We start from the raw sequence: 24,410 nt of genomic DNA, 5'->3' as shown, positions 1-24,410 counted from the left end.
TCCAACTGCGGGATCCTTGATGGATGGCAGAGATTCAGAATGGCGTCAGCAGCGTGGGCTAGTTCCTTGGAAGTATTTGAATAACCAAGTGTTAAGCACTTGACCTTAGCTTCCCACTCCTTGGCCTCCTTAAATGAGTAACAGGCTAATTTAAAAATATGTGTTAATTGCTGTACTCTAGTTAACATGGCAAAGTTTTTAATGCTAGGAGATGTACCATCTCAACTGGCCCCAAGACTCCAAAAGGAAGGCACTATGGCACCATTAATACCAATGGGCCCATAAAAATATGGTTGAAACATTATTTCCTTTAATCTACTAGTAAAACTGTCACTTTGAAATTTCACTACTAGGCTTTTAAAAACTTCCAGCCCCTCACTGTTCCTTGCTCCAGTTCGATGACAGGCTAACCGTGATTTTAAAAGAGCAAACCATTCCACTCCCATCATATTCATTTAATAAAGGGGTTTTTTGATTGTTTGCCTGTCTGGTTTGGTTTTTAAGCACCTAGTATGTACTGGGGATGTGAAAGGAAGAAAAACAACAGGCCTGGGCTTGACCTCCTGGGACTTAACAGCCCAGTGGGGCAGACAGACATTAAACACATCAAGGCAACTGTGCCATGTAATTAAATATTATGATAACTGCTCTGAAGGTTTGCCAGGGAAGAGAACAGGGGGCCAAGTTTAGATTCAGGACGGTCCAGAAGGGCCTCTTAGCAGATCTGATATTAAGCTGGGATCTGAGGGATGAGAAGAAGATGGCTAGGAGAAAAGCCATCAGGAAAAGCATCTCAAGCACAGTTTGGAAAAGCACATACAAAGACTCCGAGGGAGGAAAAAAGCTTAGTTTGTTTGAGAAACTAAATGAAAAAACTGGCTAGTAGAGGCTGCATCGTAGCACCCTGCAGACCACAGTAAGGATTTTTAAATGTTATTTTAAGTACAGGAGTATATTAGTAAACAGTTGTTATTTATTCCCCACTGGTATCCATTGTCTCTTCCCACAATACCCCTTACTTTCACTTGGGGCCCTAATAACCCCCACTTTTAGGCCATGAGATGTCAATGGAGCTCTGGCCCAGACCCAGGCCTCACTGCCCACCACAGCCTCCAGCCCTCCCCTGGTCACACTTGCACACGTGGCCTAAGCTGGTGCACAGTGAACTTCAGAACTTTTGCAGGAGGTCCCCCCGACACAAAAGGGCTCTCTCCCTCTTCTTCCACTGGACTTGAACCTTGTAATTCGAGGCTGTAATTGTTGGAATCATCTTGTAACTACCAGAGAATAACCTGAGACCGGAACTGCATATATTTGGGTTTTGTCCCTGGTTACTGACACAGAGCTTCTAAAACTCTTGGAATTTCCTGAATAAAAGGGGTCATAGGAACATCTTGTGTTGTTCATAACAAGCCCCTTTCAACCACACCTGAGTTTATACTAATAGGTGACTTTTGGCTGAGAGGTTCTTAGAAAGCTTCAGGACCGGGGCTGGTCTCTCAACAGACCAAGGCAAGATTAAAGGGTCAGATCTGTCAGTCCCAGCCCTGGACCTACAGGAGGGGAGAGGGGCTGTCGATTGAGCTGATTACCAATGGTCAATGAGCTAATCAATCATTCCGCGAAACAAAATCTCATAAAACCCTAAACAGCCACTGTGAAGAGCTTCCAGACTGGAGAGCACGTAGAGGTGTTGTGAGCATGGCAAGCTCAGAGAGGTCACGGCAACTCTCTGCCTCTCCCCCTGTACTTTGCCCTATGCGTCTCTTCCATTCAGCTGATCCCGAGTTGTATCCTTTATAATAAAGGGTAAATGTAAGAAAAGTGTTTTCCTGACTTCTCTGAGTTATTCTAGCAAATCATCAAACCTGGGGTGGGGTGGGGGGCGGGGCACTGGAACCTGTGGGCCTGTGCTAACTCCAAGTAGTGTCAGAATTGAATTACATTGTAAGACACCCAGTTAGTGTCCAGAGAGCTGAAGAACCATTGGTATGAGGAAAAAACCCCACACATTTGGAGTCAGAAGTGTCGAGTAAAAACAGCTCAAAGGAACCAACTGAGAGGTTAAGAAGAAAAATTCAGTATTGGTGATAACATTACCTGAGCCCTGGATCAAGCTGCATCTGGAGCAGATTAACCCTGGACTTCAATTACATAAAGCCAATAATTTCTCGATTTCGTTAAGCCAGTTTGGGTTGGGTTTTCTGTTACTTGCAACCCTAATTTCCTCACTGCTAGATGTAAGACCACTGAAGGGTTTACATATGGGGTATAACGTGACTTCATTTTTATTTTCAGACAACAAAACGGAGGGGACAGGAAAAGAATCAGTGAGCCTACGAGAAGGCTACTGTAATAGTCCCAGTGCGAGATGAGGTCATCAGAGCCCATTAACAAGAGTAACATTTACTGCGAACTTACTGTGTCATAGGAACTGAGTTACATGAGTTAATAACCTAACAACTTCTAGAGTGTGTATTATCAATGCTATTTTTTTCAGTTCTGGGTTATGTCCCCCCGAAGTTCAGAATGTGATCATACTTGGAAATAGGGTTGTTGCAGATGTAATTACTTAAGTCAGAATGAGGTTATACTGGAATAAGGTGAGCCCCTTATCCAAATATGACTGGTGTGCTTACAAGAAGGGCACATATGGGCACAGACGTGCACACGGGGAAAATGTGTGAAGATGAAGGCAGAGATTGAGGTAAACTGGCAGAAGCCAAGAAATCCCAGACTGCCAGAAAACCACCAGAAGCTAAGAAAGAGATGTGGAACAGATTCGCTCCGTGGCCGTCACAAGGAGCCGACCCTGCAGACGCCTTGATCTCAGACTTCTGGCCTCCAGAACTGCAGGACACGTAGTTTAAACCACCCAGTTTGTGGTACTTTGTTATGGCAGCCCCGGCAAACTAACACTGTGAAGAGGAAACTGAGGCCCAGAGGCCCATTTGGTGGAGCACCAAATTCCCTAGCCAGTGGGAAGTATTGGGTCTGTCTACCTCGGGAGGACATATTTCTAACCACTGCAATGATCCTCACCTGTGGGAATGGTTCCCCACCCCCCAGGTCTACAAAAGTCCGGAGCCCTCCATGTGCCCCGGTTCTCCATCTGCAGGACTGACATCTGCCCCAACGCCCAGGCAGATGAGAGCGAAAGAGAACAGCTGAGCAGGTGCAGGCCTCTGAGGCAGACCTGGAGTGGGACAATCCTGGACGGTATTGTGAGCAGAAGAAAACACTGGAGGAGGGCGGAGGCAGATCAAAATCACCTCCCCACCTCAGATGGCTGGCACCACACAATCCAGCCTCTCCCTCCCGGGGCTCCAGGCAGGCAATGCAGAGGGAGGTGGTCCTCTTGCAGGAACTGTCCATAAGACACAGGAATGCTCCTGGGTCCTAGATCAGGAGTCCATGACCCACCAAGCTGACCAAATGACATTCCTCCAGCCCCCATGAACCAAGGCCCTGTCACTCTACACTCGTGGAGGAAAGGGAGCTCTGTCCAAACCTGTCCTTGTTATCACGAGCAAGTCTCTGCAAAGCATCTCTCACTGAGTCTGAGCAAGGTGGTGCATGTGGCTGGCACAGGCCCATGGCCACTGTGGCAAGCTGGGAGGGGCAGAGCCAGCCAGCTCCCTGCAATGCTGGTTTCTCCTCCTAAGGAACATTACTTCAAACACATCAGTGTTTCCAGACCAAGGGCTGCAATGGGCAGCATTAAAATCCAAGTGCAACTGAAAACCAATTAGCATTTATTTCAGGAGAAACGGCAAGCTGTGGACCACACAGCAGGGGAGGGTGCAAGACTCTGTGTCTATACCAAATGTTACTAACAGAGGGGGTGGAGAGCTGGCCCAGCACACACCAGGCCATGCGAAAATCAGGTGTTAAATCACAGCTTGCTGCTCGTAATGTACACATTTCTCCAAAGAGCCCACACACAAGTATCAGAAATGCAGCAGGCGCTTTTCAGGTGAGGCGGGGGTGGCAACACCCAGACACACTGAAGGCACAGTTGAAGGTGGGGCCCCTAACATGACCCGTGGGAGATAGGGCCTATTACAAAAAGACTAAAATGGCACTCGATGTCGCCAAACACATGTGATGACACGGACATCAGAACACTTTCCAACTACAATTAAGGATTTAGAAATGCAGAAACTGAGGGGCGGACAGAAGACAGTCTGAGGCTTGTTTTCTCAACTTTTCATGGCTAAAATTACAAACAAAAAATAAATTTAAATGTTTAAAACAAAAGCCAGTAGAAATACAAGAATTGACAAAATCATAATCGCCGTGGGACACACACACAATCTCTCTCTCCTTTTAAGAGAGTAACATAAAGTTAGCAAAAATAGGGCTAGAGAGCATTTGAATAACACAAACTAGCAACCTGGTTTTCAAGGTTTATAATATAAAACTCTTTTTACCAAAAACAGGTGAGATTCAGTCTTTATAAAATATCCATTGATTGTTCATAAAAACAGATCCTATGTTAGAAAAGGGAAAATCCCAAACCTCAAAAAAAGAATCTTTCCTATCACTACTCTGACTCTACTCATTTAAACTAGAAAGAAAGAACAATTTTGGAAAAGGATAAAGAGAAACCTAATCATGGTTTTCATCCTCTGCTGCATGCCTCAGTTTCCTGGGGACTTCAATATATCCTGATGCCCACACTGCAGCCCAGAGAGTCTGATTTTACTGGACGGGGCATCCGATTTTTCGAAGTTCCCCAAGTCTATGTGATGATATTAAGGAATTGTATTGTGGTATGTTTTTAAAAAGAGATCTTCTCTTTTAAGAACTTTCTATTCTTTTAGTAACTTTCAAACATGTAATACAGTCTTATTAACTATAGTCATGTTGCTGTACATTACATTCCCATAACTTATGTGTTTTATATCGGAAGTTTGTACCTTTTAGGTCCCCTTTACCCATTTTGCCCACCCCCACCCTCACCCCTGGCAACCACCAATCTGTTCTTTGTATCTATGAATTTAGTTTTTCTTTGTATCTATGAGCTCAGTTTTTTTTTTTTAAGATTCCACATGTAAGTGAGATCATATGATATTTGTCTTCTTTCACTTACTATAATGCCCTTGAAGTCCATCTATGTTGTTGCCAATGGCAAGACTCTGTTTTTATGGCTGAATAATATTCCACTGTGTATATATACCATACATTCTTTACTCATTCGTTGATAGACATGCTATTTCTATATCTTGCCTATTGTAAATAATGTAGATCTTAAATATTTGTAACTATGTATGGAGACAGATGTCAACTAGACACCGTGGTGACTTTTCACAATGTATACAAATATTGAGCTGTATTGTACACCTGAAACTAATATAATGCTGTATGTCAATTATACCTTGATAAAACTGCTTTAATAAAATAAAAATATAAAAGTAAAGAAGCCCTGGGTGGTATGGCTTGGTTGGTTGGAGTGTTGTCCTGTGCACTGAGAGGTCACAGGTCCGATTCCCCATCAGGGCACACACCCATGTTGCAGGTTTGATCCCTGGTCAGGACACGTATGGGAGGCAGCCAACCAATGTTTCTCATATCGATGTTTCTCTCTCCCCCCCCACTTCCTCTCTCTCTAAAATCGATAAAAATGTACTCTTGGGCATGCATAAAAAAATTAAAAATAAAAAGAGACCTTTTCCTTTTAGAACATCCTAGTGAAATATTTGTGGGTGAAACGATATAATGTGTAATACTTGCTTCCAAATAATGGGCAGGGGGCAGGTGAAGTCAGAAGATAAATGAGGCAAGATTGGTCATGACAGGTAATAATATATGTTCTACTTCTATATGTTTGCAATTTGTTCATAATAAAAAGTAAAATGTAATAAACAAAAAAAAAGACATAAAACCAAACTTTTAAAGTTCCCCAGTAGATCACAATGTACAGTCAGGGTTACATGTTTAACATTTGTAAATACAATACTTTTGGGTTTGTTAAGACATAAGCTGAAGAGAAAAATCAAAAGTCAAAACTGCCAACACGACCTCTGGAATGGAGAAATGAGGAACTCAGACTATTCCTTCTCCCAACAATCAGCAATAAAACTGATACACAAGGATGCATACAAGATCCACAGAGACTGGAAAGGGCCCTAGCTATCCACACATCCCTGGCTGGACGTGAGGCCTCAGGAACGTGCAACGAAGAGATCGTATGGCCAGGCAGAAAGCAACAGCTGTGGCGGGTTCATAAACTGCTTTAATTTTGAAAATATTCCCCAGCCCCCACACAGATCCTTATTGGCTCATATTTTCCGCACAACCTCTGGTCAAGCATTAGCTGACCACTAAACCACACTGAACCAAGGGCAACCCCTAGTAAATTAAGACAAGTTTTGTTTGTTTTTTAAAAGATAAGATCAGCGACTTTGGTCTCCACACCACAGGAATGAGAGAAACTCCAAAGAATTGGCCCAGTTGGGTCATTAAACAAACAAACAACACAGAACAATACTTTAAAAAAGACAACAACAAACAAAGGCCTGGGGAGGGAGGAATCCGAACCCGTAGCTGCTACAATACATGATCTAAAGTGTGCAGTTTTCAACAACAACAAAAACCGTGACACAGAGACACAGTGTGATCTCTTCTCAGGAAGAGCAGTTAATAGAAATTACCTGAGAGGGGTTGATAGGGGCCAGAAGGTAGACTTAGCAGAGACTTCAAATAGCTCTGTAAATATGTTTACAAGCTAAAGGAAATCATGTTTAAAGAATTAGACACAATAAAGAAATAGAAAAAAATTTTAAAAAGGAAATTCTTAAGTTGCACATGATAATACTTGAAGTAAAACGTTCACTAGAGGGGTTCAACATCAAATTTGAAATGGCAGAAGAAAAAAACCTGTGAGCTTAAAGACAGATCAACAAAACTTATTCAATCTGAAACAGAAAAAAAATGAATAAAGATAAACAGACTCTTTAAGACGCGTGGGATATCACAAACTGTATTACAAGGCCACTGTAATCCAAACAGTTTGGTGCTGGCATAAGAACAGACACATAGACCAATGGAACAGAATAGAGAGCCCAGAAATAAACTCAAGTCTCCATGGTCAATTAATATTTGACAAAGGGAGAAGCAGCATAAAATGGACCAAAAATAGCCTCTTCAACAGATGGTGTTGGGAGATCTGGACAGCTACGTGCAAAAAACAAAACCTTCAATCACCAATTTACACCATACACAAAAATAAATTCAAGGTGGATTAAAGACTTAAATATAAGTCGTGACACCACAAAAGTCCTGGAGGAGAACATCGGCAGGAAAATCTCAGACGTTCCATGCAGCAACATCCTCACAGACATGTCCCCTAAAGTGAGGGACATAAAGGAAAGAATAAACAAATGGGACCTCACACAGTTAAAAAGCTTTTGCATGGCTAAAGAAAACAGCAATAAAATGAAAAGAGAACCAACAGTATGGGAAAACATATCTGCCAATGATACCTTAGACAAGGGTTTGATCTCCAAAATATAGAAAGAACTCACGCGACTCCACTCCAGGAAGACAAACAACCCAATTGAAAAATAGGCAAAAGACTTGAACAGACACTTCTCCAAGGAGGACATACAGAGGGTCCTGAGACATATGAAAAGATGCTCAGCATCACTAGCCATCAGAGAGATGCAATCAAAACCACAATGAGATACCACTTCACACCAGTCAGAGTGGCCAACATAAACAAATCAACAAACAAGTGTTGGAGAGGTTATGGAGAAAAGAGAACCCTAGTGCATTGTTGGTGGGAATGCAGACTGGTGCAGCCACTGTGGAAAACAATATGGAATTTCATCAGAAAACTAAAAATGGAACTGCCTTTTGACCCAGCAATTCTACTGCTGGGATTATATCCTAAGAACCCTGAAACACCAATCCAAAAGAACCTATGCACCCCAATGTTCACAGCAACACAATTTACAATAGCCAAGTGCTGGAAGCAACCTGAGTGCCCATCAGTAAATGAGTGGATCAAAAAACTATGGTATATTTACACAATGGAATTCTACACAGCAGAGAGAAAGAAGGAGCTCCTACCCTTTGCAACAGCACAGATGGAACTGGAGAGCATTGTGCCAAGTGAAATAAGCCAGGCGGTGAGAGAGGAATACCATATGATCTCACCTTTAACTGGAACATAATCAACAAAAGAAAAAAGCAAGCAATATATAACCAGAGACATTGAAATGAAGAACAATCTGCCAGTAACCAGAGGGGAAGTGGGAGGGGATAATGGGGGGAAGGGTTTTCAGGAACTACTATAAAGGACACATGGACAAAACCAAGGGGGAGGGTGGAAGCAAGGGAGGGAGGGAGGTTTGGCTGCAGTGGGGGGGGGGGGGGGGAAATGCAGACAACTGTAATTGAACAATAAAATAATTAAAAAACATCAAATTAAAAAAAGAAAAAAAAAAAAAGACATGTGGGATATCAGCATAAGCAGAGTGGAAGTCCCAGAAAGAGGAGAAAGGGCAGAAAAAGAAATCTGAATAAATAGCTGGAAACATCCCAGATCTGATGAAAAACATCAGTCTACAAGTCCACGAAGTCCAATAAACTCTACATAAGATAAAAAGAGATCCACACTTAGATATAACATAGTCAAGATGTTGAAAGATAAAAACAGATTATGCACAAGAAGCATCAATGTAACCAACAGTTCTTTTCCCACTAAAAACAGAGGCCAAAATGCACCAGGTAACATATTCCAAAGGCTAAAAGGAAAAAAAAAATCCTATCAAACAAGAATTGCATAGTCAAGGAACATGTATGACATGTCAATGACATAGACAACAGGGTGGGGACTGTCTGTGGGAGCGGGAGGTGGGATGAGCGGAGAAGGGTAAAGGGGGAATAATTGTGACAACTGTAATAGAACAATATTTATTTAAAATATTTATTAAAAAAAAAAAACTATCCTTCAAAAAATTGAGGTGAGGTATAGGCATTCCCAGAGGAAAGCTAAGAGAACTCACTGTTACCAGACATGGTTTGCAAAAAATGCTATAGGAAGTCCTTTAGGCTGAAAGAACCTATGATACTGATTCCTTATGTCACCATATGGTCACTCCAAATGGCAAGAAAAAACATATAACAGCAGAGAAGGTAAATACATTAGTAAATAAAAAAGACTCGTGATTTTTTTTTCTTCTCCTGATTTAAAAATGTAAGATTTCATGAACAATTGTAAAACTACTGTGGGGCCTGTAACATAAAATAAAAATATACTCAGTGCCCTTGCAGGGCGGCTCGGTTGGAGCATGTCTCAATATTACCGAAAGGTTGGGGTGCGTATGGGAGGCAAAAATAATTGATGTTTCTCTCTCACATCAATGTTTCTCTCTCTCTCAAATTGATGGACATATCCTCGGGTAAGGCTTAAATATATACTTGGCAATAATAGCAAAAGAAGAAGAAAATAAAGTTATTGTAGAGCAAAGTTTCTATATTTCTTTTGTCTTCGTTGAACTGGAACTAAGTTTTAGTGTTAATCTGAAATAGACGGTGATAAATAAGAAGATGCATATTATAATCCCTGGAGACCCACTAAGAAAATAACAGGAAAAAGTTTTTAAAAACTCAAAGGAATTAAAATAAAACGCTGGAAAATATGTACTTACCAGAAAGAAGGTTATAATGAAGGAAAAGACACAAGACATATTGAAAACAAATAGTAAAATGGCAGCTGTTAATCTAAACCTACCAATAATCACATCAAACATGAATATTCACTCTTACAAAGTGTATCATTCGATGGTTTTTAGTATATTGACAAAGCTGTTCAACCAATCAACCACAATCTAAATTTAGAAAGCTTTCATCACCCCAGAAATAAATCAATAAAAGCAATCACTTCTCCTGTCGTAGGCAAACACTCATATACCTTCTATGGATTTGCTTACTGTGAACATTTCATGTACACAGAATCAGACAATATATGGTTTTTTGTTTCTGGTTTCTTTTATTTTGCATGTTTTCAAGGTTCGTCATTGTATAGTACAGATCAGTACTTCATTCCCTACTATGGCAAAATAATGTAGTATTGTGTATATAAAGGGCCCAGCACAAATAACGCCCCTTTTTTATTACAAAATCATAGCCTGTAATTCTGTAACACAATAATATCACACTCAAACACACAATATGAGATTTTAAGTGAATTGTTCAAATTAAAACTATAAATTGTAAGACCCATATTATTACCCTACCAATCACACTCAAGCAGGCGTTACTTCTGCCAGACACTGTACCTGAATTTTGGGTTGTTTCAGCTTTCTGACAATTATGAAAAATGCTGCTGTGAACATCTGTGTACAGGTTATCGTGTGGACATGTTTGTATCTCTTTGGGGTATATACCTAGTGGGGGAATTGTTGAGTCATATGGTAACCCTATGTGTAACCACCGAACTGATTTCTCAAGTAGCTACGACACTTTACAATCCCACCAGCTATGCATGAGGGTTCCAATTTCCCCATATCCTTGCCAATACTTGGTATTGTCCATCTTTTTAGTTACAGCTATCCTAGTTAGTGTGAAGTAAAATCTCACTGTGGTTTTGATTAGCATTACCATAATGACTAATGATATTAAGTATGTTTTCATATGCTTATACGCCATTTGCATAACTTTTTTGGAGAAATATGCATGCGCCCCTTTTAAATAGGGTTAATTTCTTTTTACACTGTTGAAAGAGTTCTTTGTATATTCATGATACATGTACTTTATGAGGTATATGATTTGCAAGTATATTCTCTCATTCTATGGGTTATCATTTTACATTCTTATTTTTAAATTGAATTTATTGAGGTGACAATTGTTAATAAAATTATATAGGTTTCAGGGGTACAACCCTGTAATAAATCATCTGTATATTGTATTGTGTGTTCACCAACCCAAGTTTCCCTTCTATCACCGTTTATCCCCCATTTACCATCTCCTACCTCCCCACTTCGCATTTTCCCTCTGGTAATCGGCATACACTTGTCTGATTTTTTTTTTTTTTTGCTTAATTGCTTCACCTTATTCACCCAGATCCCATCTGACAGCTGTCAGTCTGTTCTCCATATCTATCAGTCTGTTTCTATTTTGTTTTTTAGTTTACTTGCTTCTTTAGTTTCCATGTACATGTAAAATCATACGGCATATATGTCTTTCTCTGACTGGCTTATTTCACTTAGCACAATACTCTCCTGATCCATCCATGTTGTTGCAAAGGGTAAGATTTCCTTCCTTTTTACCACTTGGTAGTATTCCCGTGTGTAAACATATCAGAGCTTTTTTACCCATACATCTACTGATGGGCACTTGCGCTGTTGCAAATAACGCTGTTTTGGGTTTCTTCAGATCTGTTCCCAGAAGAGGAATCACTGGGTCATCACACAATTCTGTTTTAAATTTTTTGAGGAAATTCCATACCGCTTTCCACAGTGTTGGCACCAATCTGCATTCCCACTAACAGTGCATGAGAGTTCCCTTTTCTCCACATCCTCACCGACACTTGTTTGTTGGTTTATTGATGACAGCCATTCTGACAGCCACTGAGGCAATATTCTATTGTGGCTTTAATTTGCATTTCACTGATGAATAATGACATTGAGCATGTTTTCATATGTCTATTAGATAGACATCTGTATGTCCTTTTTAGAGAAATGTCTACTCAGGTTCTTTGCCCATTTTTAAATAGGATTTTACTTTTCTGGCATTGAGTTTTATAAGTCCTTTATAAATTTTGGATATTAACCTCTTATCAGGTATATCATTGGCAAATATGTTTTGATGGTTTCCTTTGCAGTGCAAAAACTTTTTAGTTTGATGTAGTCCCATTTGTCTTTTGTTTCCCTTGCCCAAAGAGATGTATCAGAAAAAAATAATATGAGAAATGTCTGAACTTTTACTGCCAATGTTTTCTTCTAGAATTTATATGGTTTCACACCTTACATTTAAGTCTTTTATCCATTTTGAGCTTATTCTTATTATGGTGTAAGAAAGTGGTCTTGTTTCACTTCTTTGCACATATTGGTCCAACATCATTCACTGAATAGACTGTCTTTACACCATTTTATGTTCTTGCCTTCTTTGTCAAATATTAGTGGACCATAACAAAGTAGGCTTCCTTCTTGGACTCTCTATTCTGTTCCACTTATCTTCGTCTGTTTTTAATGCCAGTACCATGATGTTTTGATTACTATGGCCTTGTTGTATACTTTAGTATCAGGTAGCATTACTTCTCTAACTTTGTTCCTGTTTCTCCAGATTGCTGTGGCTATTCAGGGTCTTTTCCGGTTCCATATAAAATTTTGGACTATTCTAGTTCTGTGAAATACGCCATTGGTGTCTTGATAGGAATTGCATCACACCTATCGACTGCTTTGAGTAGTACAGACATTTTAATGATATTCTCATTCTATCTGCTTCCACATACTTGTTTCTTCAATTTCTTCCTCCAGCGTCTCAGAATTTTCTGAGTACAGGTCTTTCACATCCTTGGTTAAATTTATTTGTGGGACCTGGATCAGGCGGCTAAGCGGGTTAGAACACTGACCCAATATGCCATGGTTGTGGCTGCAACCCTCAGAGAGGGCACATACAAGAATCAACCAATGAATGCATAAATAAGTGGAACAACCCTACCCTATCCTCTCTAAAATCAATAATTAAATTTATTCCTAGGGTTGTTTTTTTTTTGATGCAGTTGTGAGTGAGATTGTTTTCTTAGTTTCCCTTTCTGATAGTTCATTATTGGTGTACAGAAATGCAACTGATGTCTAGATATTTTGTATCCTGCTATTTTACTAAATTCATTTATCAGTTGCAGTAGTTTGGGTTTTTTTAAATCTTCACCTGAGGGCATTTTTTCATTGCTTTTTTAGAGAGAAAGGACAGGAGAGAGAAACACTGACGTGAAAGAGAGGCATCAATTGGCTGCCTACCATAAGCACCTGGACTGGGAATCAAACCCACAACACAGGCACGTGCCCTGACTGGAATCAAACCCACAAACCTTCGGCTATGGGAGGATGGTCCAACTAACTGAGTCGCACTGGCCAGGGCAGTTCTAGTAGCTTTTTGGTGGAATTTGGGGGGTTCTCTCTATACAGTATCACATCATCTGAAAATAATGAGTTTTCTTTCTTTCCAATTTGGATGCCTTTTATTTCTTCTTGCCTGATTGCTGTGGCAAGGACTTCCAGTACTATGTTGACTTAGAGTGGTGAAAATGAACATTCCTAGCTTGTTCCTGATCTTAAATGCTTTTACTTTCCAAACACTGAATATGGTGTTGGCTATGGGACTGCCATATATACAGCATTTATTGTGTTGAGGTATGTTCCCTCTATTCTCACTTTGCTGAAAGTTTTTATATAAATGGATGCTGGATTTTATCAAATACTTTTCTGCATCTACTGATATGATCATGTGATTTTTATCCTTCATTCTATTTGTGTGGTGTATCACATTTATTGATTTGCAGACATTGTACCAGTCTTGCATCCCAGGAATAAATCTCACTTGATCATAGTGTATGATCTTTTGAATGTATTGCTGGATCTGGTTTGCTAGAATTTTGTTGAGGATTTTAGCATCTATGTTCATCCGGGATATTGGTCTATAATTTTCATTCTTTGTAATGTCTTAAGATGGTTTTGAATTAGGATAATGCTGGCCTCATAAAATAAGCTTGGCAGTCTTCCCTCCTCTTAACTTTTTGGAATAATTTGAGAAAGATAGGTATTAGTTGTTTTTTGAATGTTTGGAAAATTCTTCTGTGAAGCCATCCAGTCTAGAACTTTTGTTTGTTGGGAATTTTTTGATTACTGTTTCAACTTCACTAAGTGTGATCTGTCTATTCAATTCTCTGATTCTCCCTGACTCAGTTTTAGGAGACTGTACATATACTTCTAGGAATTGGCCCATTTTTGTCTAGTTTGTTAGCATATAGTTGTTTGTAATATTTTCTTTTACAATCTCTTATATTTCTGGAGTCAGTTGTTACTTCTCCTCTTTCATTTTTAATTTTATTTATTTGGTCCTCTCTTTTTTTCCTTGATGAGTCTTGTTAAAGGTTTGTCAGTCTTGTTTATCTATTCAAAGAACCAGCTCTTAATTTCATTGATCTTTTCTATCATTTTTTTTTACTGTATTTCATTTATTTCTGCTTTGATCTTTTATTTTCTTTCTTCTACCCACTTTGGACTTTCTTTGCTGTTCTTTTTCTAATTCCTTTAAGTGTAAAGTTGAATTGTTTATTTGAGATTTTCTTGTTTCTTCAGGTAGGCCTCTAATGTTATGAATTTCCTCCTTAGGACTGCTTTCACTGCGTCCCAGATTTTGGATTGTTGTTTCTCACTTTCATTGGTTTCAAGGTATCTTTTGATTTCTTCCTGGATCCCAATTGTTAACTCATTCACTGTTTAGTAACATGTCATTCAGCCTCTATGTCTTCGTGTGTTTTTCATTTCTTTTCTTGTGATTGATTTCTAGTTTCATACCATTATGGTAAGAGAAGATGCTTAATATAATTTCAATCTTCTTATATTTATTGAAACTTGTTGTGTCCTAACATGTGGTCTATCCTAGAAAAATGTTCCATGTGCACTTGAACAGAATGTATATTCTGTTGCTCTGGGGTAAAATGCTCTGAAGATATCAATTAACTCCATCTGATCTAGTGTGTCATTTAAGGCTACTGTTTCCTTGTTGATGTTGATTTTCTGTCTGGAAGATCTACCCACAGATATCAGTGGCATATTAACTTCCCCTACTGTGACCATATTAATGTTGATCTCTCCCTTTATGTTCATCAAGATTTGCGTAAATGTTTACAAGGGTTATATCTTCTGGTTGGATTGTTCCCTTTATCATTATGTAGTGTCTTTCTTTGTCTTGTACTATAGCCTTTGTTTTAAAGTCCATTTTGTCAGGTACAAGTATTTCTACCCAAGCTTTTCGTCCCCTTTCCACTTGCATGAAATATCTTTTTCCATCCCTTTATTTTTAGTCTGTAGGTTATCTTTTTTCTGAGGTGAGTCTCTTATAGACATAATATATATGCATCTTGTTTTCTTATCCATTTCAACTATCCTGTGTTTTTGGTTGAAACATTTAAACCACTTGCATTTAAAGTGATTTTTAAAAATATGTTTTCAATTGTTATTTATTTACATTTAGAGAGAGGGGGAGGGAGGGAGAAAGAGAGGGAGAGAAATATCAATGTGTGGTTGCCTCCCACATGGCCCCCACTGGGGACCTGCTCCGCAACCCAGGCACATGCCCTGACTGGGAATTGAACTGGCAACCCTTTGGTTCACAGCCCGTGCTCAATCTACTGAGCTACAACAGCCAGGGCTAAAGCAATTTTTAACAGGTAAGAATAAAATGGCAATAAATACATACCTGTTTCTCTCCTCTCCCTCCTCCCACCCTCACTCCACCTTCTTCAAGAAGGCCCTTTAACATTTCTTATAATACTGGTTTGGTGGTTAACATATTTCTTTTAATACTGATTAGGTAGTAACAAACTTTTTAAGCTTTTTCTTAACTTGGAAGCTCTTTATTTCTTCTTCTATTATTTTAAATGATAGCCTTGCTGGGTAAAGTAGTCTTGGTTGTAGGCACTTGCTTTTCATCACTTCAAATATTTCACGCCAATCCCTTCTGGCCTGAAATGTTTCTGTTGAGAAATCAGAAGACAGTCTCATGGGAGTTCCCTTGTAGGTAACTGTCGTTCCCTTGCTCTCTTTTTGTCTTTAACCTTTGGCGTTTAATTGTGATGTGCCTTGGTGTGGGCCGATTTGGGTTCACCTTGTTTGGGACTCTTCCTCGACTGGTATGTTATTTTTCCTCACGAGGTTAGGGAAATTTTCCATCAATATTTCCTCAAATAGATTCTTGATCCCTTGCTTGCTCTCTTCTCCTGGTACCCTATGATGTGGATGTCATTACACCTGATGTTATCCCAGGAGTCTACTAAACTTTCCTTATTTAAAAAATTCTTTTTTCTTTTTGCTGGTCTGATTGGGTGTTTTCTGCTACCTTGTCTTCAAAATCACTGATTCGATCCTCTGCTTCACCCAACCTACTGTTTATTCCTTCTAGTGTATTCTTCATTTCGTTTATTGTATTCTTCATTTCTGACTGGCTCTTTTTTATGGTTTCTATGTCCTTTTTCATGTAGTTCTCGCTCAATTCCTTCAACACCCTTATAACTATTCTTTTGAACTCTTGGTAAATTGCTTGCCTCCATTTCATTTAGCTCTTCTTTTTTGAGATTTTCCCCTGTTCTTTCATTTGGGACATGTTTCTTTGCCTCCCCCTTTTGGCTGCCTCTTTGTGTTGGTTTCTACATATTAGCCAGATCTGCTATGACTCCCAGTCTTGGTAGGGTGGCCTCATGTAGCAAATTTGGGATTAAACAAGATACTTTTATTTATTTTTTAAGATTTATTTATTTATTTTTAGAGAGAGGGGAGGGGAGGGAGAAAAAGGGAGAGAAACATCAATGTGTGGTTGACTCTCGTGTGCCCCCAACTGGGGACCCGGCCTGCTACCCAAGCATGTGCTCTGAATGGTAATTGAACCGGCAACCCTTAGGTTTGTACACTGGTGCTCAATCCACTGAGCCACCACAGCCAGGGCTAACCAAGATACTTTTAAATAGCTCATGAGTCACAGAAGAAATTACAAGTAAAGTAGAAAATATTTTGAACTGGATGAAACAAAAACACAACATATCAAAATTTATGGGATGCAGTTAAAGCAGTATTAAGAAGTAAATTTATTGCTTTAAATGCCTATGTTAGAAAAGAAAGATTTCAAATCAATAACTTAAGCGTTCACTTGAAGAGCAAACTAAAGTCAGAACAAGAAGAAAATATTAAAGGAAAGAGAAGAAATCAATGAAATAAAAAGCTAACAATAAAGAAAAGTCAATTAAACTAAAAGTTGGTTCTTGTTGAAGAGACCAACAAAGCAAACAAATCTTTAGTTAGACTAACCGAAAAGAAAAGAGATTGAAGAAATTAATAACTGTTTTTTAAGCAGATCCTAACCCTGCACACAGGAGGAGAAAGTCTATAAAGCCGGGAGATGAGAGAAACTGGGTCAGCAATGATGGGGGTGGTGATGAATCAGTGAATTACCTCTGTAACACCTTACCTACTTCTGGACTTCCTGCTCTGTAAGAAAAAAACCAAAACAAAACAGCCAGATTCTTGAAGCTGACAGTCTTTAGGCTTGGATGTGCTTATCCACCCTCCCACCCCCACCCTCGGCTCAGGTTCAATGGATACAACACAAATGTTTTTAAGAGAAGCCATGGTAAGATCCTCAATTTCCACAAATTCCCTTCCTAAAACTGATCTGGCTGTGATCCATACTGCCTTCTCAACTGCCCGCTCCTCCCTGTACCACCACCCACCTCTCTTCCCAAGGAGCACTGCCCAGGGGGTGTGTGAACCTCTGGGACTCTAAACGACAGAATGAATCAAAATACTGGTTTCAGAGAAGTAGTCTTTAATGAATAATAAAGCTCCTTAAGCCCCTCTACTTGCCTGTCCTCCCTGACTTATACATCCTTCTGATAAATGCAAACTTTAGTTTTAAAAACAGGGTATTCTGGTTCATGTTGAGCTCCCCTGAATTCAGAACAGTCAGAGCAGTATAGATTAAATGACCCTGATTTTTGTAAAAGACATGTTTCACAGGACCATCAAATTTTCTTAAATGTACCAGAAAAAAATTCCCAGGAAAAAATTTATGATTTATTTCAGATTCTGTGGGCTTTGTTTTATCTAACTGTATCATAAAATATTTATTTCCACTAGAGTCCACCTTCATCTAACTTCATCTTTAAAAATATGGACTATTCTCTTTCTCCCACAAATAAGAACATTTTAAAGGTACCAAAAAATTATTATAGATGTTAGCTTTACAATGTATAAGGAGTGAGGTTTATCAAAGTTTTTCTGAGGGGACACAAACAAAAATATTTGAAGATCACTTTAAATTTGAGTAATTCTGGCCAACCCATGCCTTAAATTGTGGTGGCTGAGCTACAGGAACCCAGCATAAGGTACAAGTCCTCAGGGATGGGGTGGGGGGAGGGAGATTCGGACCATGAGCCGCAAAGTCAAATGTGCCTGGGGTCAGAGTGAACAGGGCACGTCAGTCAGGCCCCACACCAGCTTACCCTCAGCTCTGGGGCCTTAAAAGCAAAACTGCTACAAGGCAGTATTTAAAAAGGATTTTCTAGCCCAATGGGTCAACTCAAAAGATTCCTATTCACCCTAGTAAAAGGGCAGTGGCCCTTCCTTCACCTCTAAGTAACTACGGGTACACATGTGTATCACACACGCAAAGCATTCACCATAAATTACCTCGAACTAAATCAGTGAATAATTATCCTCCTGAACATTTCCATTACTATTCAAAATTCTTCAAGAGCAGCCTTCGTTCTGAATCTGATGCAACTTTTCAGCATGAACTATATCTTGCTGTTTCCAAACTTGAGGGGCTACACACTGGTTAAACCATTACATCTAATAAAGCTCCCATATCTACCAAATGTCTCCTAAAACAAGATGCAATGCACATGGCTGGGAAAGAAATGATTTTCCAAAGAAGATCTAGGCTCAAATTCCACTTTCATTCATTTGAGAAAGACCCTGGGGCCCCCTCTATGGGTAACACCTTGGCCTGGGCATGATCCTTGCACTTTTATCAGATGTGCATCTAATCACCCAGGACATTACTCAAAACTCAGGAAATCAGGCCCCAAATGACAATCTTCATCAGTTTGGAGTAGAGCCTCTACATTTTTAACAAATAGATGCAAGTCTGTTGCTCACTTACGTCTAAGAACCAGAACTTAGAAAAGTCTAGCAAAGTGGTTCTCAAACATCTGATACATAGAAATCATTTGTGGACAACTCTGAAAATACAAATTCTAGGATTCAAAAACACTACTGTATTATACAATTCCCAACTTAAAATGGTTTGACTTAGCATTTTTTGACTTTATGATGGTGTGGAAGTGGTAACATTCAGTAGAAACTATACTTGGAATTTTGAATTTTAATCTTTTCCTGGATTAGCAATATGTGGTAAGATGCTCTCTTGTGATGCTGGGCAGCCACAGTGAGAAGATTTTGCCTAACTAACTGTTTATAACGCCTGTGGTGGTGGACAGTGATGTCCCAGGCCTCATACTCACTCAGCACCCACTCACTGACTCACCCAGAGCAGCTTCCAGTCCTGCAAGTTCCACTCATGGTAAGTGTCTTACACAGGTGTTCCATTTTTAAATTTTTTATACCATATTTTTTACTGTGCCTTTTCTATGTTTAGATATAGCTACACAAAGACCATTGTGTTACAATTGTCTATAGTATTCAATATAGTAACATGCTGTGCAAGCTTACAGCCTAGGAGCAATAGGTTATACCACAAAGCCTATGTGTGTAGTGAGCTGTACCACCTAGGTCAGTGTAAGAGCACTGTATGATGTTCGCATGACAAACTGCCTAAGGACACATTTCTCAGATGCACCCCTGTGGTTAAGCAATGAGTGACTACGCTGTTATATCACCATTTTCAAGGGCAGGGCTAATTCACCGCCACATCCTCAGTGTCTAGAGTAATCAGTGTTGTACGTGCAGTAGGGAGTGGAAAAGCAGTTCCCAAAAGGAAAGCTCCAAAAGAACGGTGAATGCTTGGTTATTAGGCAGCCAAACTAGCTGATGACCATCCATGACACCTGCCCAAATAGACACTTAAGGAGTGTGACCAGAGAATCCAGATGTAAATGAGATTCCCTGGGTGATCCCAATGCCCAGCCACAAACACATTTTCCTGAGAAGCTGTTTTTCAGATCTGTCTTTCACAAAAGAAGCCTGATGAAGGTGAGCTTTATTGCAGTCCCACTTGGCCCCGCATGCCAGCGCACTGGGAATAGGTGGGGTAGACCTGGGAACTACTCTTCCATAGCCCACAGTCTAGCCGATGGCTGGTGTGCTGGCAGGAAACAAGCTAAGTGCCATGCCATGTAGAGATCAGCCTTATACAGGCTTTGAGAAGCAGACAAGGTGGCTCCCAACATCAGCACCATCAGCTCACACTCATGGGGTGTAGTCACGAGCCAGGGCTGCACTGAGTCCAGATACCTAGGACCTTTTGAATTTCCATAATCACCTCAAACCTTAGACAACACACATACATCCAATGAATGAGCCCTGTCGGCCTGTGATTCTCCCTACCTTGCAGATGAAGAAACCAAGGCTCCCAGAGAAATTATTCACTTGGCCAAGGTCCCAGAGCCAGCTGCTGGTGGAGAAGCTGGGATGAATCCCAGGCTCTTTATTTCCAAGTTCTAGCGTGAACTACAGAGCTCTCCAGCCACAGGAAGGAATGTAAAGGTAAGGAGCCTTGATCAGTGTAGCTCGGTTTGTTGGGTGTCGTCCTGTAAAGTGAAGGGTCACCGGTTTGGTTTTGGTTGGCGCATGTGCCGGGGTTAGAAGGGGTGCGTATGAGAGGCAACCGATCAATGTTTCTCTCCCTCACTTTCTCCCTCCCTTCCCCTCTCTTTAAAAATAAATAAATCTTTAAGAAAAATCAAATAAAGATGATGATAACTAATATTTCCTATGTATTTCCTGAGTGCTTACTATCTATCAGGCTCAGACTAAGTACTTTCAAGTAAATTTATTTATTGCTCTTAATAGCCCCTTGAGGTAGAAACCTTTATCATCCACATGTTACAGGTGAAGAAACTGAGGCCTTGAGAGGGGAAGTGATAAACCCAAGGTCACACAGCTAGTTGAGCTTTGAGCCCAGGCCACCTGGCCCATGTTCTTAATTGCAACGTGATGATGTTTCACATGGAAGGAGAGGAATAATGCCCTAGGCTAGGAGACAAGGAAGTGGGTGGTCTGCCAGGCTTCCGAGAGTCCTTGGCTTTTGAGAAGTGTGTGGGTCATGCTCACTGCCCTGTCAGAGCTCACTGAATGAGAGGTAGCCATCTGACCAAAGCTGGGCCAATCAGACGCCCTGTTCTGGGATAGACAGCCAGTCAAGTTTTTGCCAGTGGCTGGGAACTGGAGACCCTATAAAAGGAGGAGCTATGGAATAGCCAAATGCCTGGAGAAACCCAGAGAAGGAAGCAAGGAGACAAAGGCGAGAAATGGAGAGAGAAAACCGTCTGGACCCTGGGCCTACTGATCATGACTTCAGCAGACAATGCCTCTCCCTAGACTCTAGAAGGCATCTCAGAATTCTTTTAGGCTTGGGTGGATCTGACACTTTTGTGTTATTTTCAACTAAAAGAACCTGGGCTAAAACCTTCCCACCTGGCCCTTACCAGTGTGGCTCAGTTGGTTGGGTGTTGACCTGTAAAGCAAAAGGTCACTGGTTCGATTCCCAGTCAGGGCACATGCCCGGATTGCAGGTTTGGTCCCTGTCAGGGCGTGTACAACAGGAATCCGATCAATATTCTCTCCCCCTCTTTCTCCTTCCCTTCCCCTCTCTCTTAACATAAATAAAAAAAACTTAAAAAAACAACTTCCTACCTGGCTCACTATGTGACTTCATCTCCTGCTCCTTTTATATTCCCTTCCCTCACACCCCTTTAGCCACACTGACCTCCGTGTACTTCTTAAAACATGCTTGCAAAGCCCCTGCCTCAGGGCCTTTGCATTTGCTGTGCTGTCTGGAATACCCTTTCCCAACTGTTTCCAGGCTGGCTCCTCATCTTTCAGGTCCTGACCAAACGTCACCTCTTCAGAGGTCTGCTCTCATCACCTTTGCTAAAATAGTAGCCTCTATCATTCTCTAGCCTTTCCCCACTCTGTCTCCTTTAGAGCACATCTCACTACTTAACATCACATTATTTACTTGTTTGTTTAGTGTCCACCTCCCCTCTGGAACATCAGCGCCAAGAGAGAGAGCTGTGTTTATCCTGAGCCTTCTGTACCTATGTACTTATGTGTCATGCCATAGGTGTTCAGGAAATACCTGAGTGACATCTGCACATCTCCGGCAACCTTTATCCCTGCCCTCAGAAACAGAGAAGAACAGTGAAAGAGGAAGGAAGAACAGCCGACATTTATAGTCCTGTGCTGCATAACAATGGGGACACCTTCTGAGAAACACATCGTTAGGTGATTTAGTGGTTGCGAGCATCAGAGCGCACCACACAACGTAGGTAGTACAGCCTACCACACGCCTCGGCTACATGGCACAGCTTCTTGCTCCTGGCCTGAAGCCTGGATAGCACGTTACTGTACAAAACATGAGATTAAAACAGGCACAAGAAATAATCATGTGATCAAGAGACACGGTAAACACGAGATGTATAAGGCTGCTGCCGGTGTAACATGGCAGTTTTATAGCAAACTTTTTTATATAGGTGAAAGCAAGCACTCTAAAATAACCATAAGCAGTAGAGCATTTTAAATACATAAGCCAGTAACAGGGCTGTTTATTATCAAGTTTGATACACTGTACATAATTGTGTGTGCTGTACTTTTATGCCACTGTCAGCACAGTAGGTCTGTTTACACCAGAATCACCACGAACTAGTGAGCGATGCATTTTGCTAAAACCTTAACATGGCTACGATGCCACTAGGCAATAGGGGTTTTCGGACTCCGTTATAATCTTAAAGGACCATCGTTGTACACGTAGTCTGTTGTTAACTGTCATCACGTGGCCCATGACTATATTCGAGTGTTTACTCTGTGCCAACCACTATTCTGAGTACTTTACATGAATCATTTAATCCTCACAAAAACCTAGAGTAATAGCTATTACTTCACTATAGAGAAGATAAAGTTAATGCACAGAAAGGTTAAGTTATTTGACCAAGGCTACCCAGCCAGGAAGAGGCAAAGCTGAGATGCAAAGCCAGCAGCCTGATGTCAGGCCTCGTGATATGCAGGTGATGGGCAACCGGTTCCACAGACCCAGCAGCCGATTCTGAGGCTGCCCTCTCTATGTTTGGGCTTGCTCTGCTATAGCTCTTTGGCGAGCTCCCCACAACCCCTTGCTGGACTGACTTTCTTTTTTTTAATGTTAATCAAGGCCCCAGAATATTGTCCACTGCTGCTCATACTCAAGTTGTGACCCTGGATACTGGCTTGTTCCTTGGCTTAACCAGCCATGGAGACACATGAGTCTTTCATTACATTGTCATAGAATGGCCACGATGGACTTCTCAAGGAGACTCAGAAAAATCCTGGTCCCTGCCTAATCAGGCCACCACTGAGGGAGGCCCTGCAGGATAAGACATTTGAGGCACCCTTGCCTGGTCTGTGACCTCCACTGGCACTTAACATTATCATGGAAGCCTTGGCCAGGGAAATGGGGCAGGGAACAAGTCTAAAACATACACTGTGGCACAGGAACACTCAAAATGACTATTACTAAATGACAAAAGGGCCCTGGCCATTGTGGCTCAGTTAGTTTGGCATCATCCCACAAACCAAAAGGTTGTGGGTTCAAATCTCAGTCAGGGCACACACCTGGGTTGCGGGTTCAGTCCCCAGTCAGGGCATGTGCAGAAGGCAACCAACTGATGTTTCTCTCTCACATTGATGTTTCTCTCCCTCCCTCCCTCCCTTCTCCTCTAAGATCAATAAACATGTTCTCTGGTGAGGATTAAAAAAAAAAAAAACCTCCCCTAGAAAAACTAACAAGGAAATACATATGCATAATAAACATATCCCAGAAGACAAGTTGGCAATAAATATCACATCTCTTTAAAAAAAATTTTATTTATCAATTTTTAGAGAGAGAGAGGGAGAGGGGGGAGAGAGAGAAACATGGATTCGTTGTTCTACTTATTTATGCATTCACTGGTTGCAGCTTGTTTGTGCCCTGACTGGGGATCGAACCTGCAACCTTGGTGTATCAGGACAATGCCCTAACCAACTGAGCTACCTGGCCAGGGCCTAAATATCACAAGTCTTTAAAAAATATTTTATACTTTGTTTTAGTACTCTGGACTAAAGTACTCCAGGACTCTGTCCTAAAAAAAAAAAAAATCTAATCTAAGAAGCACAGGTTTTTGTGTATGAGATGTTCAGAGTTATAATAATGAAAGTTGGAAACAACCAGTGTGTCTAAAACCAGGGCCTGGCCAGGATGGAACACTGTAAAGTCATTAAAAAGAATGTGGCCAACCCTGACCCATGGCCACGGGAGGCTCTCCAAGATAGATTGTTAAAGAAAAGTGCAATCTGCAGAACAATAAATGTAGAGCATGCCTATAAAACAAACAACCAGATGCATATTTGTGAGTCATAAAAATAACTACCATGTGAGTGCTTATCACATGCCAGGTGCCACCCTAACTTTTACATACATTAGCACAATGA

The 24,410-nt window shown here is 40.7% G+C and overlaps 1 protein-coding gene across 10 annotated transcripts in view; it reads right to left on the bottom strand.

Moving 5' to 3' along the window:
- SIPA1L3 (signal induced proliferation associated 1 like 3) overlaps positions 1-24,410 on the bottom strand; it is a 226,640-nt gene that overhangs the window by 180,325 nt on the left and 21,905 nt on the right. For 2 of the 10 annotated variants that reach the window (XM_053914879.1, XM_053914885.1), the window contains exon 2: positions 20,295-20,497. The exons of the other annotated variants lie outside the window; for them this stretch is intronic. The gene's annotated coding sequence lies outside the window, so the exon portion shown is untranslated. The remainder of the gene's footprint in view (positions 1-20,294; positions 20,498-24,410) is intronic. 10 annotated transcript variants of the gene reach the window in all.

The sequence above is a fragment of the Desmodus rotundus genome, chromosome 12 (genome assembly GCF_022682495.2).
Source record: "Desmodus rotundus isolate HL8 chromosome 12, HLdesRot8A.1, whole genome shotgun sequence".
Lineage (NCBI taxonomy): Eukaryota > Metazoa > Chordata > Mammalia > Chiroptera > Phyllostomidae > Desmodus > Desmodus rotundus.
Note: the sequence above shows the minus strand (reverse complement) of the source record. Positions and strands in the feature narration are given on the sequence as shown.